This window comes from Coregonus lavaretus (assembly GCF_964263955.1).
Source record: "Coregonus lavaretus genome assembly, chromosome: 38".
In the NCBI taxonomy this organism is placed as follows: domain Eukaryota; kingdom Metazoa; phylum Chordata; class Actinopteri; order Salmoniformes; family Salmonidae; genus Coregonus; species Coregonus lavaretus.
The window spans coordinates 6,375,572-6,389,696 of NC_140025.1; positions in this window are offsets into that span (position 1 = coordinate 6,375,572).

The window sequence follows — 14,125 nt, forward strand, 5'->3', positions numbered from 1 at the left end:
CAATCAGAGATAACGAGCCGACAGCTGACACTCGTTACCTCTGATTGGGAGTCATCGACCAATCACCACATGACACAAACAAAATGAGACTCACCCATTCCCAACACCACCAAATGAAATACACCCAACACAAGAAAATGAACAACCCTGGCTCAATATAAACGTCCATAGAGCCAGAGTGTTACAGTACCCCCCCCTAAAGGTGCGAACTCCGGGCGCACCAGCATACAGTCTAGGGGAGGGTCTGGGTGGGCGTCTGTCCACGGTGGCGGTTCTGCTTCTGGTCGTGGTCCCCATCCCACCTTAGTCACTCTCCGCTTCCGTCCTCCCTTCCTCACGACCATCCCCCAACTCAACCCCACAGGATTAAGGGGCGGCACCGGACTCAGGGGCAGCACCGGGATAAGGGGCAGCACCGGGACAAGGGGCAGCACCGGACTACGGGGCAGTACCGGACTAAGGGGCAGCACCGGACTAAGGGGCAGCACCGGGATAAGGGGCAGCACCGGACTACGGGGCAGTACCGGACTAACGGGCAGTACAGGACTAAGGGGCAGCACCGGGCTAAGGGGCAGTACCGGACTACGGGGCAGCACCGGACTAAAGGGCAGCACCGGGCTAAGAGGCAGTACCGGACTACGGGTCAGCACCGGGCTAAGGGACGGCACCGGACTCAGGGGCAGCACCGGACTAAGGGGCAGCACCGGGCTGAAGGGCAGTACAGGACTAAGGGGCAGCACCGGGCTGAAGGGCAGTACAGGACTAAGGGGCAGCACCGGGCTAAGGGGCAGTACCTGACTAGATGGCGGATCCTGGCTGGCTGGCTCTGGCGGATCCTGGCGGGACGGCTCTGGCGGATCCTGGCGGGACGGCTCTGGCGGATCCTGGCGGGACGGCTCTGGCGGATCCTGGCGGGACGGCTCTGGCGGATACAGGCTGGACGGCTCTGGCGGATACAGGCTGGACGGCTCTGGCGGATCCTGGCGGGACGGCTCTGGCGGATCCGGGCTGACCGGCTCTGGCGGATCCTGGCTGGCCGGCTCTGGCTGATCCTGGCTGGACGGCTCTGGCGGATCCTGGCGGGACGGCTCTGGCGGATCCAGGCTGGACGGCTCTGGCGGATCCAGGCTGGACGGCTCTGGCGGATCCAGGCTGGACGGCTCTGGCGGATCCTGGCTGGACGGCTCTGGCTGATCCTGGCTGGACGGCTCTGGCGGATCCAGGCTGGACGGCTCTGGCGGATCCAGGCTGGACGGCTCTGGCGGATCCAGGCTGGCCGGCTCTGGCTGATCCTGGCTGGCTGACGGATCTGGCTGCTCATGGCTGGCTGACGGATCTGGCTGCTCATGGCTGACTGACGGATCTGGCTGCTCATGGCTGGCTGACGGATCTGGCTGCTCATGGCTGGCTGACGGATCTGGCTGCTCATGGCTGGCTGACGGGTCTGGCTGCTCATGGCTGGCTGACGGGTCTGGCTGCTCATGGCTGGCTGACGGATCTGGCTGCTCATGGCTGGCTGACGGGTCTGGCTGCTCATGGCTGGCTGACGGATCTGGCTGCTCATGGCTGACTGACGGATCTGGCTGCTCATGGCTGGCTGACGGATCTGGCTGCTCATGGCTGGCTGACGGATCTGGCTGCTCATGGCTGGCTGAAGGGTCTGGCTGCTCATGGCTGACTGACGGATCTGGCTGCTCATGGCTGGCTGATGGTGCTGGCTGGGAGGCTGGCGGTGGAGGCGGACCCCAGCCTCGGATAGCAGTCATCACCTCCAGCAGGGCGGCTCCCATCTGCAGGATCTGCTCTTTCTGGTTCCGAACCTGAGCTTCCAGTCTAGTATGGGCTGCGTCGGCTCCTGCTGATTCCATAGCAGGTGTCTGATTCTGTCTGGCGGACGGCTCTGCAGGCTCATGGCAGACGGACGGCTTTACAGGCTCAGTACAGACGGGCGGCTTATGCAGCGCTTGGCAGACGGGCAGTTCAGACGCCCTAGGACAGACGGCAGACTCTGGCCGGCTGGCGACGCACATCGTGGACCTGGTGCGTGGAGTAGGAACAGACCGGCCCGTACCGGGAACACCCACCACTGGCCTTAACTGGGGATCAAGAACGGACCGGACCAGACTGGGAACACACTTCAGTCTCTCATGCCGTGCCACAACAACTTCCCCCCTTCCACTCGCCAATGGCTCCCGTAATCCGAATGCCTTCTCTCCAGCTCTACCTGTGGCAGCCTCCTGCTGCCCAGGCGCCCAAGCCATGTGCCCCCCCCAAAAAAAATTTTGGGGAGTAACCACGGGCTTCCAGCCTCGACTCCGCGCTTCCTCTTCGTACCACCTCCTCTCGGCTGCAGCTGCCTCCAGCTCTTCACGAGGGCGGTGATATTCCTCCTCATACCACCTCCTCTCGGCTGCAGCTGTCTCCAGCTCTTCACGAGGGCGGTGATATTCCTCCGGTTGTGCCCAAGGACCCTTTCCAGCCCGAATCTCCTCCCATGTCCAAAAATCCTTAGGAGGCGTCCATAAATCCTGCGTAGGTAGGTCCTGTTGCCGCTTGTTACGCCGCTTGGTCCTCTTGGGGTGGGTTATTCTGTCACGATCGTCTGAAGGAGGAGACCAATGCGCAGCGTTGCGAGTGAACATGATGACTTTATTTACTTAAAGCAACCACGAAGAAAACAACAAATGACGATCCGTGAAGTTCTATACTGAAAATACGACTAACAGCTACAAAGAAACAATAACCCACAACACAAAGGAAAAAACACACCGAATATATATGGCTCCCAATCAGAGATAACGAGCCGACAGCTGACACTCGTTACCTCTGATTGGGAGTCATCGACCAATCACCACATGACACAAACAAAATGAGACTCACCCATTCCCAACACCACCAAATGAAATACACCCAACACAAGAAAATGAACAACCCTGGCTCAATATAAACGTCCATAGAGCCAGAGTGTTACAATATTACAGTAATGTCCGCAAAAACCCTACAGTAAATATTACAGTCCGCAAAAAACACTATAGTAATTACTATAGTACATACTACTATTTTTTTTACTACAGTATTTATACTATAGTAAACTGTAAATACTACAGTAAATACAACAGTATTCACTGTAGTGTTTTTGAGGACTTCTACACTTCAATATAACCTATCAGCATTATGTTGGTAGTATCATAGCCAAGCAAGGGGGGAATATACTCCAGTCTACTGAGTAGATTATTTATCTTAGGGTACTTTACTCCACCAAGGAGCTTATGTATGAAGCATGAATAGGAGAGCTGGCCTGTTAAGAAGCCTCTCACAGACATTTGTGTCAGAAGCAGATGGCTTATGCATGCAGCAGGTAATTTAATTTTGGAGGAGGAAGAGACTCTCCTCTCTCGCCTCATTCCGCAGTATGCCCTCGGATGGTGTTGAGACTGAGACGATGGTGGTATGCTAGTCAAATCAGGGACATTGATGAATTACTTTCCCACTCTTGTAACACAGCATGACAATGATACTCACACTGCCGGGGGGATTACATATGATGCCTAACTGCCATTGTTGACTTCATATATTCTGTATGATAAAAAAATTGAATCATTCAAAAAAAAAAAAATCCAGCCTAACCAGCATGGATTTGCATTGACTATAATAAGGTTGAATGGACTATGTTCATATATTTCAGAAGTTCCTGTATAAATGCAATACATTCAGTCTGCCTCCTTACCAGTAACACACAAGAAAGAGAGAGACTGAGGAGAAAAGGAGACAGGTGAGAAAAGAAAATATGAAGAGATGGAGAGATGGGGCATACTATTCTCACTGTCTGTATGATTACAAGAGATAAGTCTAACAAATTTCAATAAAGGCTGAATCCATCATTTGAATTTGAATTATTATAAAACATCTGTTTCAGTTAGCTGTATCTCTTCACTGGAGAAGGTCATAGGTAGAAAATGTTGTAACGCTCTTCAGGTGCCAATGTCCTTGAACGGACAAAAAATAAAAGAACGTCCCAAATGGCACCCTATTCCGTATATAGTGCACTACTTTTGACCAGGGCCCATTGGGAATAGGGTGCCATTTGGGACATAAACCAAACAAAATTCAACATGAACTTTACTTGACCTTCTCATGATGCACAGACAGGACATCTTTACTGGCCTCTTAAAGATGGTGATAAACCAATAGAAGGAAGCCAGACTTCCTCCCTCACTAAAACGAGATAGAGGGCCAACAGAGGTCCTTGACAACCAATAAAGGAATGATATTTATCAAAAGTTGACAGTACTGAACACAAAGATATTGTCAACTACTGAGCCCACACTGGAAAAAAGTAAACAGTGTGTGTGTGTGTGTGTGTGTGTGTGTGTGTGTGTGTGTGTGTGTGTGTGTGTGTGTGTGTGTGTGTGTGTGTGTGTGTGTGTGTGTGTGTGTGTGTGTGTGTGTGTGTGTGTGTGTGTGCGTGTGCCATTTGTAATGATACTCCTGTTGACAATTCCTGTTGAACTTGGACGGTATTGGATACATTTCTTTTTTTAACAGGATCGATTTGATAAGGATAGCTCATGACGATGTGATACCGTAATAACCTTGCTCTATGTAACCATGCCAGCAGACATGGGTCGAATGTGTATTCCAGGACATCCAAATATCCATTTACAAAATAATATCGAATACATGTAACAAAGTGTTGAACTATTGAACTTCAATAACAATAATAATAATAATAATAATAATAATAATAATAATAATAATAATAATAATAATAATAATAATAATAATAATAGACTAATACTGTGTAGGTCCTGTGTGGCTCAGTTGGTAGAGCATGGCACTTACAAGGCCAGAGTTGTCGGTTTGATTCCCACTGTGGCCACCCATATGAAAATGTATACTACCGGTCAACATTTTTAGAACACCTACTCATTCAAGGGTTTTTCTTTATTTTTTACTATTTTGTACATTATAGAATAATAGTGAAGACATCAGAACTATAAAATAACACATATGGAATCATGTAGTAACCACAAAAGTGTTAAACAAATTAAAATATATTGTTAAACAAATTAAAATATATTTTATATTTGAGATTCTTCAAATAGCCACCTTTTGCCTTGATGACAGCTTTGCACACTCTTGGCATTCTCTCAACCAGCTTCACCTGGAATGCTTTTCCAACAGTCTTGATGGAGGTCCCACATATGCTGAGCATTTGTTGGCTGCTTTTCCTTCACTCTGCGGTCTGACTCATCCCAAACCATCTCAATTTGGTTGAGGTTGGGGGATTGTGGAAGCCAGGTCATCTGATGCAGCACTCCATCACTCTCCTTCTTGGTAAAATAGCCCTTACATAGCCTGGAGGTGTGTTGGGTCATTGTCCTGTTGAAAAACAAATGATAGTCCCACTAAGCCCAAACCAGATGGGAGGGCGTATTGCTGCACAATGCTGTGGTAGCCGTGCTGGTTAAGTGTGCCTTGAATTCTAAATAAATCACAGACAGTGTCACCAGCAAAGCACCCCCACACCATAACACCCCCTCCTCCATGCTTTACAGTGGGAAATACCCATATGAAGATAATCCATTCACCCACACCTAGTCTCACAAAGACACGGCGGACTCCAGATCAAAGGACAGATTTCCACCGGTCTAATGTCCATTGCTCGTGTTTCTTGACCCAAGCAAGTCTCTTCTTATTATTGGTGTCCTTTAGTAGTGGTTTCTTTGCAGCAATTTGACCATGAAGGCCTGATTCACACAGTCTCCTCTGAACAGTTGATGTTGAGATGTGTCTGTTACTTGAACTCTGTGAAGCATTTATTTGGGCTGCAATTTCTGAGGCTGGTAACTCTAATGAACTTATCCTCTGCAGCAGAGGTAACTGTGGGTATTCCATTCCTGTAGCGGTCCTCATGAGAGCCAGTTTCATCATAGCACTTGATGGTTTTTGCGACTGCACTTGAAGAAACTTTCAAAGATCTTGAAATGTTCCATATTGACTGACCTTCATGTCTTAAAGTAATGATGGACTGATTTCTCTTTCCTTATTTGAGCTGTTCTTGCCATAATATGGACTTGGTCTTTTACCAAATAAGGCTATCTTCTGTATACCCCACCTACCTTGTCACAACACAACTGATTGGCTCAAACGCATTAAGGAGGAAAGAAATTCCACAAATTAACTTTTAAGAAGGCACACCTGTTAATTGAAATGCATTCCAGGTGACTACCTCATGAAGCTGGTTGAGAGAATGCCAAGAGTGTGCAAAGCTGTTATCAAGGCAAAGGGTGGCTATTTGAAGAATCTCAAATATAAAATATATATTGCTTTGTTTAACACTTTTTTGGTTACTAAATGATTCTATATGTGTTATTTCATAGTTTTGATGTCTTCACTATTATTCTACAATGTAAGAAATTGTAAAAATAAAGAAAAACCCTTACATTTTAGTCATTTAGCAGACGCTCTTATCCAGAGCGACTTACAGTTAATGAGTGCATTTTTTTTTTTTTTCATACTGGCCCCCCGTGGGAATCGAACCCACAACCCTGCCATTGCAAGCGCCATACTCTACCAACTGAGCTACACAGGGCCCTTGAATTAGTAGGTGTTCTAAAACTTTTGACTGGTTTTGTATGCCGGCACAATAGTCACATTAGAGAAAAATGTCTGCTAAATGACATATAATTGTATAGTATTATAATAGTACAGTTGTTTGAAGCAGTCTTACAGTGAATGGCTATGCCTACTATTGGATTCCAAATTGAAATGCTGCACAGAGTATTTGGATAGGCAGGCCTACGTTCTGTTTTGACACGTATGCCATATTATACCCAGAATGTCATCCATAGGCCTGTCACCCATAGACCTATTCTTGAGGAACATTGCACTAGTGAGGTAAAATATCTCACATTGTGAATTAAATGTCTTATTTTCTGATGGGGAGGCCTGACTGACTGACTCAAATAGGCCTATAATGATGACACCAACGGGGAGAGCTATGGTAACAGTGTGTCACTCCAAATATGTAAAGTGTATTTGAAATATGCCTAATGTTCAAATAATGTCAAAAGTAGGCCTATTTGGTAACACTTTCTATAAAGTACATACCTATTATGCTTTATAACGTATTTTGTAATGCATTAATACACTTATATTGTGTTATGACCATATAGACCATTATTTACAATAAAATAATAATATAATATGCCATTTAGCAGACGCTTTTATCCAAAGCGACTTACAGTCATGCGTGCATACATTTTTGTGTATGGGTGGTGCCGGGGATCGAACCCACTACCTTGGCGTTACAAGCGCCGTGCTCTACCAGCTGAGAGACCTGATGCCTCTCCAAAGCTTTCAGCCTACCATCACATCTAATCAAAATGCACGTAGGCCTATTAGGGACCAGATGTAACCTATTGAATGTATTGGTTGTGATTGTCTTTATATTGATGTAATATTAGAATTTGGACATTTCATTCATTACAAATAAAACTGTTAAAACCTGTTACATTTCTTACAATGTTTATAATATTATTCTCAGTGTCAATTCGAATAGCCCACGCCTATTTATAATCTGGGGGAAGGCAAGGGGTTGGTGGAATAGACTTGAAGACAGCTTGAAGAATCATTCATAGGAGAGTGACAGCCTTCTCTCATGCTTGCCCGCCTGCGTACTGTAGGTTACTGCCTATATTGACATAGACAAGAGAATATGATCCCTTGCTTTCGCAACGACTAAAAATCTTAAAAGGCTCACTCTAGAATGCAACCAAGATAAAAAAGGTCTTCCAGCGTGCGTAAAAGCAAGGTAGCAGAACATAGCAGGATTCGTTAAGGTGAATGTTCAAGACAGTAGCCTACGCATTTTATCCAATTCGTCTCATCCCCAAATATCCACCAGATATCCACAGTACCATCTTGTGGTTCTCCGCTGAACTCACTCCGGTAATGTGGTACCAGATTCAGCCTTGATGGGAATCTGCAGTCTACAATGCATCTCGCACCTTTTAATAGGTATACGGAGGTGTTCAAATTATGCTGAATGGTGGGTCAAAAAACACATTCACTGCTATACGCTCCTCTTCCTTTCTAAAAGCCTGCTATTGCGTGGAATCTAGATGACAGACAGACATACCGTACATACAGACAGACAGTGGACCTTCAACACTGATGGTGAGTGCACTCATAGCCAGCATATACTCTTAAATTGCATTAATTATGGCATCTCCATAGCAGTGCTGCCAAGAGTCGCTTTATCGTCTGCATGGATTAAATAGCACTGGACATCATGGGTGGTGTTTTCTGTTTAAAGACAGACTTTTCCTAGGGCTTGTGTGAAATAATTTGGCCACAGGCATTTGCGGTTATGAATGGCATGTCCCTTATGCGTTTTTCTCCATAGCCAATTTGTCATTATCGAATCCAACGCATGTTGCTGTGGCACTTTACATACGAAGCGAATAAACCCCAATTTGATCATTCTGGCTTTGGGCAAAGAAACCCCTCAACGCGTCTTTAAAGTGCGTAGAGCATGGATCAATCGTCTTTGCAATGCCAGGCGATTTCGTTCAACACCTGGTTTGTTTTCATAATTACATTGCATAATGACCATACACATTTCTGAAAAACAGGTTGCGCGCCACGCACTTTAAGCAAATTACAGAATGAATTCCCTGTGGTAGTCAAGCTTTTCTCAAAATGTCTGCAGCGCGAGTCCGGACAAGCCATATAACGGGAAAGCCCCCAGAAAACAGCCAGAAAACAAACAATTTATAGGTGGTCTAAATAAAACTAAACTGTGTAAAAGAGAAATGTGTTTACTGACTATTTATAGGATAATAACAAGACTTACCTTTGCGGTATTCCCACTGTATGAATTTATATCGTAGTCCTGACTTCAAGGGATGCGATAATAAAATATACACCACCACATAGGAAAATATAAAACTCCACAGTGTGCGCTCCTCTGAAAATCCCAACGTGATAGTGCGGTCCAGATAAAGATAGTCAAACTCAGCTTCAGGTCCTATGAGGAAAATAAAAATAGAGCTTTCCAGTTGTTAATAACCCACATAGCCTATAAGGTAATTTCGGTGAGTCAATGTAGCGGCACGGTAAATTGTGCTGAATCTAATTGCTGTCATAGAGAGAAAGCGCGGAGAGAGCAGACAGCAAAGACTAGAGATTAAGGATAGAAAGAACAGGGTTGTTCAGTCGCTCCCTCCTCCTCTCTCTCTCTCTCTCTCTCTCTCTCTCTCTCTCTCTCTCTCTCTCTCTCTCTCTCTCTCTCTCTCTCTCTCTCTCTCTCTCTCTCTCTCTCTCTCTCTCTAGCTCCAGTTGCTATTGGACTACACTAAATGAAATGTACAAAGCCTGCAGCCAATGGATTGCCGCATCCTCTCCATCACTGTTAACCAGCTGCCAGTATGGACCAGTTTTGGCATCCGAGAGGAAAGGACAGGAGGGTAGCAGGTGTAGTAGGGCATACTGTAGTTTTGTTTTGCTGATCATATTCAACCAAGCTGGCTGTTCGACCCATGTAGGTACCTGTAATGAAACATGTATCAAATATCTATTAACTAACTATTCAGCTATACAGTGAGACAATTCATTACAACTGATATGCAACATGAATTCAGCTTAGGCAAAGTTTCGATCCAGCAGCCAAGCATTAACATATCTAATTTGAACTGTTAGTGTTTTCACATATATTTAATGAAGCTTAAATGGAGGTAATCTGCCCTTAAACTGGCTGAGACACAGTGCCCTATATCTATCAATAACTGAATAATAACACAAAGTGAAAACGTTTTTGGGATTTTCAACAAGCAGAGTGAAGCCAACAGAGCCAAAACGCAAGAAACAATAATATGGAAACAAACATTTACATTTTAGTCATTTAGCAGATGTTCTTATCCAGAACGACTTACAGGAGCAATTAGGGTTAAGTGCCTTGGTCAAGGGCACTCCGACAGTTACTGGCCCAACGCTTACATATTTTATCCTGCATTGCATAGAAAACATGTAGAAGTTAAGTATGAATTATCACACACATGCAGATAGACAGACCACATGAGACATGATCAGAGGGACCAGGAGGTCTCCCTCTGAGTTCTGTTTCCAGCATGGATGATTGTGGTCACCTCCGGCAGCCTAATGTAAATTCGGATAGCCAAGCTTACTTTGGCAGCTTCATTAAATAGTACCCGCAAAACACCAGTCTCAACGTCAACAGTGAAGTGGCGACTCCGGGATGCTGACCTTCTAGGCAGAGTTGCAAAGAAAAAGTCATATCTCAGACTGGCCAATAAAAAGAAAAGATTAAGATTGGCAGTCTGCGATATGGCTTTTTCTTTGCAACTCTGCCTAGAAGGTCAGCATCCCGGAGTTGCCTTTTCACTGTTGACGTTGAGACAGGTGTTTTGCGGGTACTATTTAATGAAGCTGCCAGTTGAGGACCTGTGAGAGGCGCCTGTTTCTCAAACTAGACACTCTAATGTATTTGTCCTCTTGCTCAGTTGTGCACCTGGGCCTCCCACTCCTCTTTCTATTCTGGTTAGAGCTAGTTTGCGCTGTTCTGTGAAGGGAGTAGTACACAGCGTTGTACGAGATCTTCAGTTTCTTGGTAATTTCTCGCATAGAATAGCCTTAATTTTTCAGAACAAGAATAGACTGACGGGTTTCAGAAGAAAGTTATTTGTTTCTGGCCATTTTGAGCCTTTAATCGAACCCACAATTGCTGATGCTCCAGATACTCAACTAGTCTCAAGAAGGCCAGTTTTATTGCTTCTTTAATCAGCACAACAGTTTTCAGCTGTGCTAACATAATTGCAAAAGGGTTTTCTAGTGAGCAATTAGCCTTTTAAAATGATAAACTTGGATAAGCAAACACAACGTGCCATTGGAACACAGGACTGATGGTTGCTGTTAATGGGCCTCTGTATGCCTATGTAGATATTCCATTAAAAATCAGCCGTTTCCAGCTACAATAGCCATTTACAACATTAACAATGTCTACACTGTATTTCTGATCAATTTGATGTTATTTTAATGGACAAAAAATTTACTTTTCTTTCAAAAACAAGGACATTTCTAAGTGACCCCAAACTTTTGAATGGTAGTGTATGTGATATAACATTAAAGGGATAGTTTTGGCAGCAAAGCCCTTTATCACTTCTCCAGAGTCAGATGAACTTGTGGATACCATTGTTATGTGTCTGTGTGCAGTTTGAAGGAAGTTCCCAACTAGCATTAGCGCAATTACTCCAAGTCTATGGGAACAGCTAGCATTAAAGGGATAGTTCGGGACATTGGCAATGGCTCGTGAAACTATCTCTAACTTATTTCATACTGGACGCAGAGACATAAAAATGTTATCCACGAGTTCATCTGACTCTGGAGAAGTAGATAAAGGGCTTCATTGGCAAAATCCCTAACTATCCCTTTATTCTCAAAGCTACTGCCAAGCACACATTATTTTAAAACATAGAGGTGACAATACATCACTGAATGTATTCTTCTAATCTAGGGCCACACTCAGACACACACACACACACACACACACACACACAAACACACCCAAACACACACACACACACCTGTACAGTCTACGTAAAGGAAGTGTCATGCAGAACCATCCAATAGCCTAGTCAGAAATATAAACACATGTTAACAATGACATTTGAATTTATTTATTTTTATACTAATTTCAATGTGTTCTGATCATCTTTTCAGCCAATTAACTGCTGTGAAACTGAAGTCTGTAGATGACAACCATTCTCTCTCTTCACTTTTTGTATGCAATATTCTTATCTCAATTAAACTTTTCCCCTTCCTGCAGTTAATCAATGGAATGGTACCAAACACATCAAAGAAATGGAAACAGTGTGTTTGACTCCATTCCATTGATTTCATTCCAGCCATTACAATGAGCCCGTCCTATAGCTCCTCCCACCAGTCACCAGTACCAGTGTATACCATACCAGTGTCTACTATATCTACCACCATACATAGATTCACAATATTTGTGATGTTTGAGTTTCTCCAAGAAATGCAGCATTTCCAACGGCATAGTGCAGAAATTATAACAACTTTTTGCCTATGTGGGAGGCATGATTTACATAAAATATAGACCCCAATTCTATCTCCACAATAATGTTTGAAAACCTTCCAACAGCTGTATCATTTGGGTTGAGCATTGAACACCATACTGCACCCGTCTAAGTTATATTGAAACAGGAATTACTTACAGTCTTTAGTTTGGGTATCTACTTGGCTTAATAAATATATAAATGCAGAGCTGCTATATGAATATTAACGTGTCTGTTAAATATGAATGAATTCATGAATAAATCATTATTTATTAACTCGCTCTGCCCAGATAAATTAAAGGGGATTCTTTAAAGCAAGAAATTCTTCAACAGTTACAGGTTTCTTTCGGATTATAATGTTATGCAAATACATTTTTTTAAACAGTTACTGGAGGAAAGTCGCTAAAGCTACTGTAATAATTAATTTTCATGTAATTTTCCTTTTAAAATAAACAGGAACACAACAGGTCAATGGTCACACTGGTAGACATACAGTAAGGAGCTAAATGGCATTGGAAACGGTTTGGTATCTACCCCTGCATGTCAGGGGTCTGTTTACTCTACAGGACAAATCTATTGCTTGATTTTCAATTGTGTTATTTTTCTCCTGACTATGGCCTTGGCTCTTCCTTGACCTTACTGTGATCGTTGTATTTGAATGAGGATAGTGAGGTGCCCAGACAACTCTGAGCCTCATGAACTTGGAGTGATTTTATGCCCATCGGGGTTGCCTCAGCCCCACCACTGACCATGGAAAGTCCAGACCTTTGATCAAAATCACAAATGGCAGCTGCCACAGCAAGTGAGCACGATAGACAGAGACCATTTATTATACACTCAGATAGAAATAGGTTTGGTAGAGATCCAACATAACAAAAGACCACGATCACAATCATGAAGAAAGGTCAATGTCAAAGTCCTCTGACTATCGCTGTTAGGTATTTCTTACTGGATTCTCTCTCATCATTTACTGTACCACTGACCCCCTTTAGCCTCATCTATGATGTCTTGACTATAGTGTACATGTTGGATCCTGGTCATCTATGAGGTTTTGACTATTGTGTACATGTTGGATCCTGGTCATCTATGATGTCTTGACTATAGTGTACATGTTGGATCCTGGTCATCTATGATGTCTTGACTATAGTGTACATGTTGGATCCTGGTCATCTATGATGTCTTGGCTATAGTGTACATGTTGGATCCTGGTCATCTATGATGTTTTGACTATTGTGTACATGTTGGATCCTGGTCATCTATGATGTCTTGACTATAGTGTACATGTTGGATCCTGGTCATCTATGATGTCTTGGCTATAGTGTACATGTTGGATCCTGGTCATCTATGATGTTTTGACTATTGTGTACATGTTGGATCCTGGTCATCTATGATGTCTTGACTATAGTGTACATGTTGGATCCTGGTCATCTATGATGTCTTGGCTATAGTGTACATGTTGGATCCTGGTCATCTATGATGTTTTGACTATTGTGTACATGTTGGATCCTGGTCATCTATGATGTCTTGACTATAGTGTACATGTTGGATCCTGGTCATCTATGATGTTTTGACTATTGTGTACATGTTGGATCCTGGTCATCTATGATGTCTTGACTATAGTGTACATGTTGGATCCTGGTCATCTATGATGTCTTGACTATAGTGTACATGTTGGATCCTGGTCATCTATGATGTTTTGACTATTGTGTACATGTTGGATCCTGGTCATCTATGATGTCTTGACTATAGTGTACATGTTGGATCCTGGTCATCTATGATGTCTTGACTATAGTGTACATGTTGGATCCTGGTCATCTATGATGTCTTGACTATAGTGTACATGTTGGATCCTGGTCATCTATGATGTCTTGACTATAGTGTACATGTTGGATCCTGGTCATCTATGATGTCTTGACTATAGTGTACATGTTGGATCCTGGTCATCTATGATGTCTTGACTATAGTGTACATGTTGGATCCTGGTCATCTATGATGTCTTGACTATAGTGTACATGTTGGATCCTGGT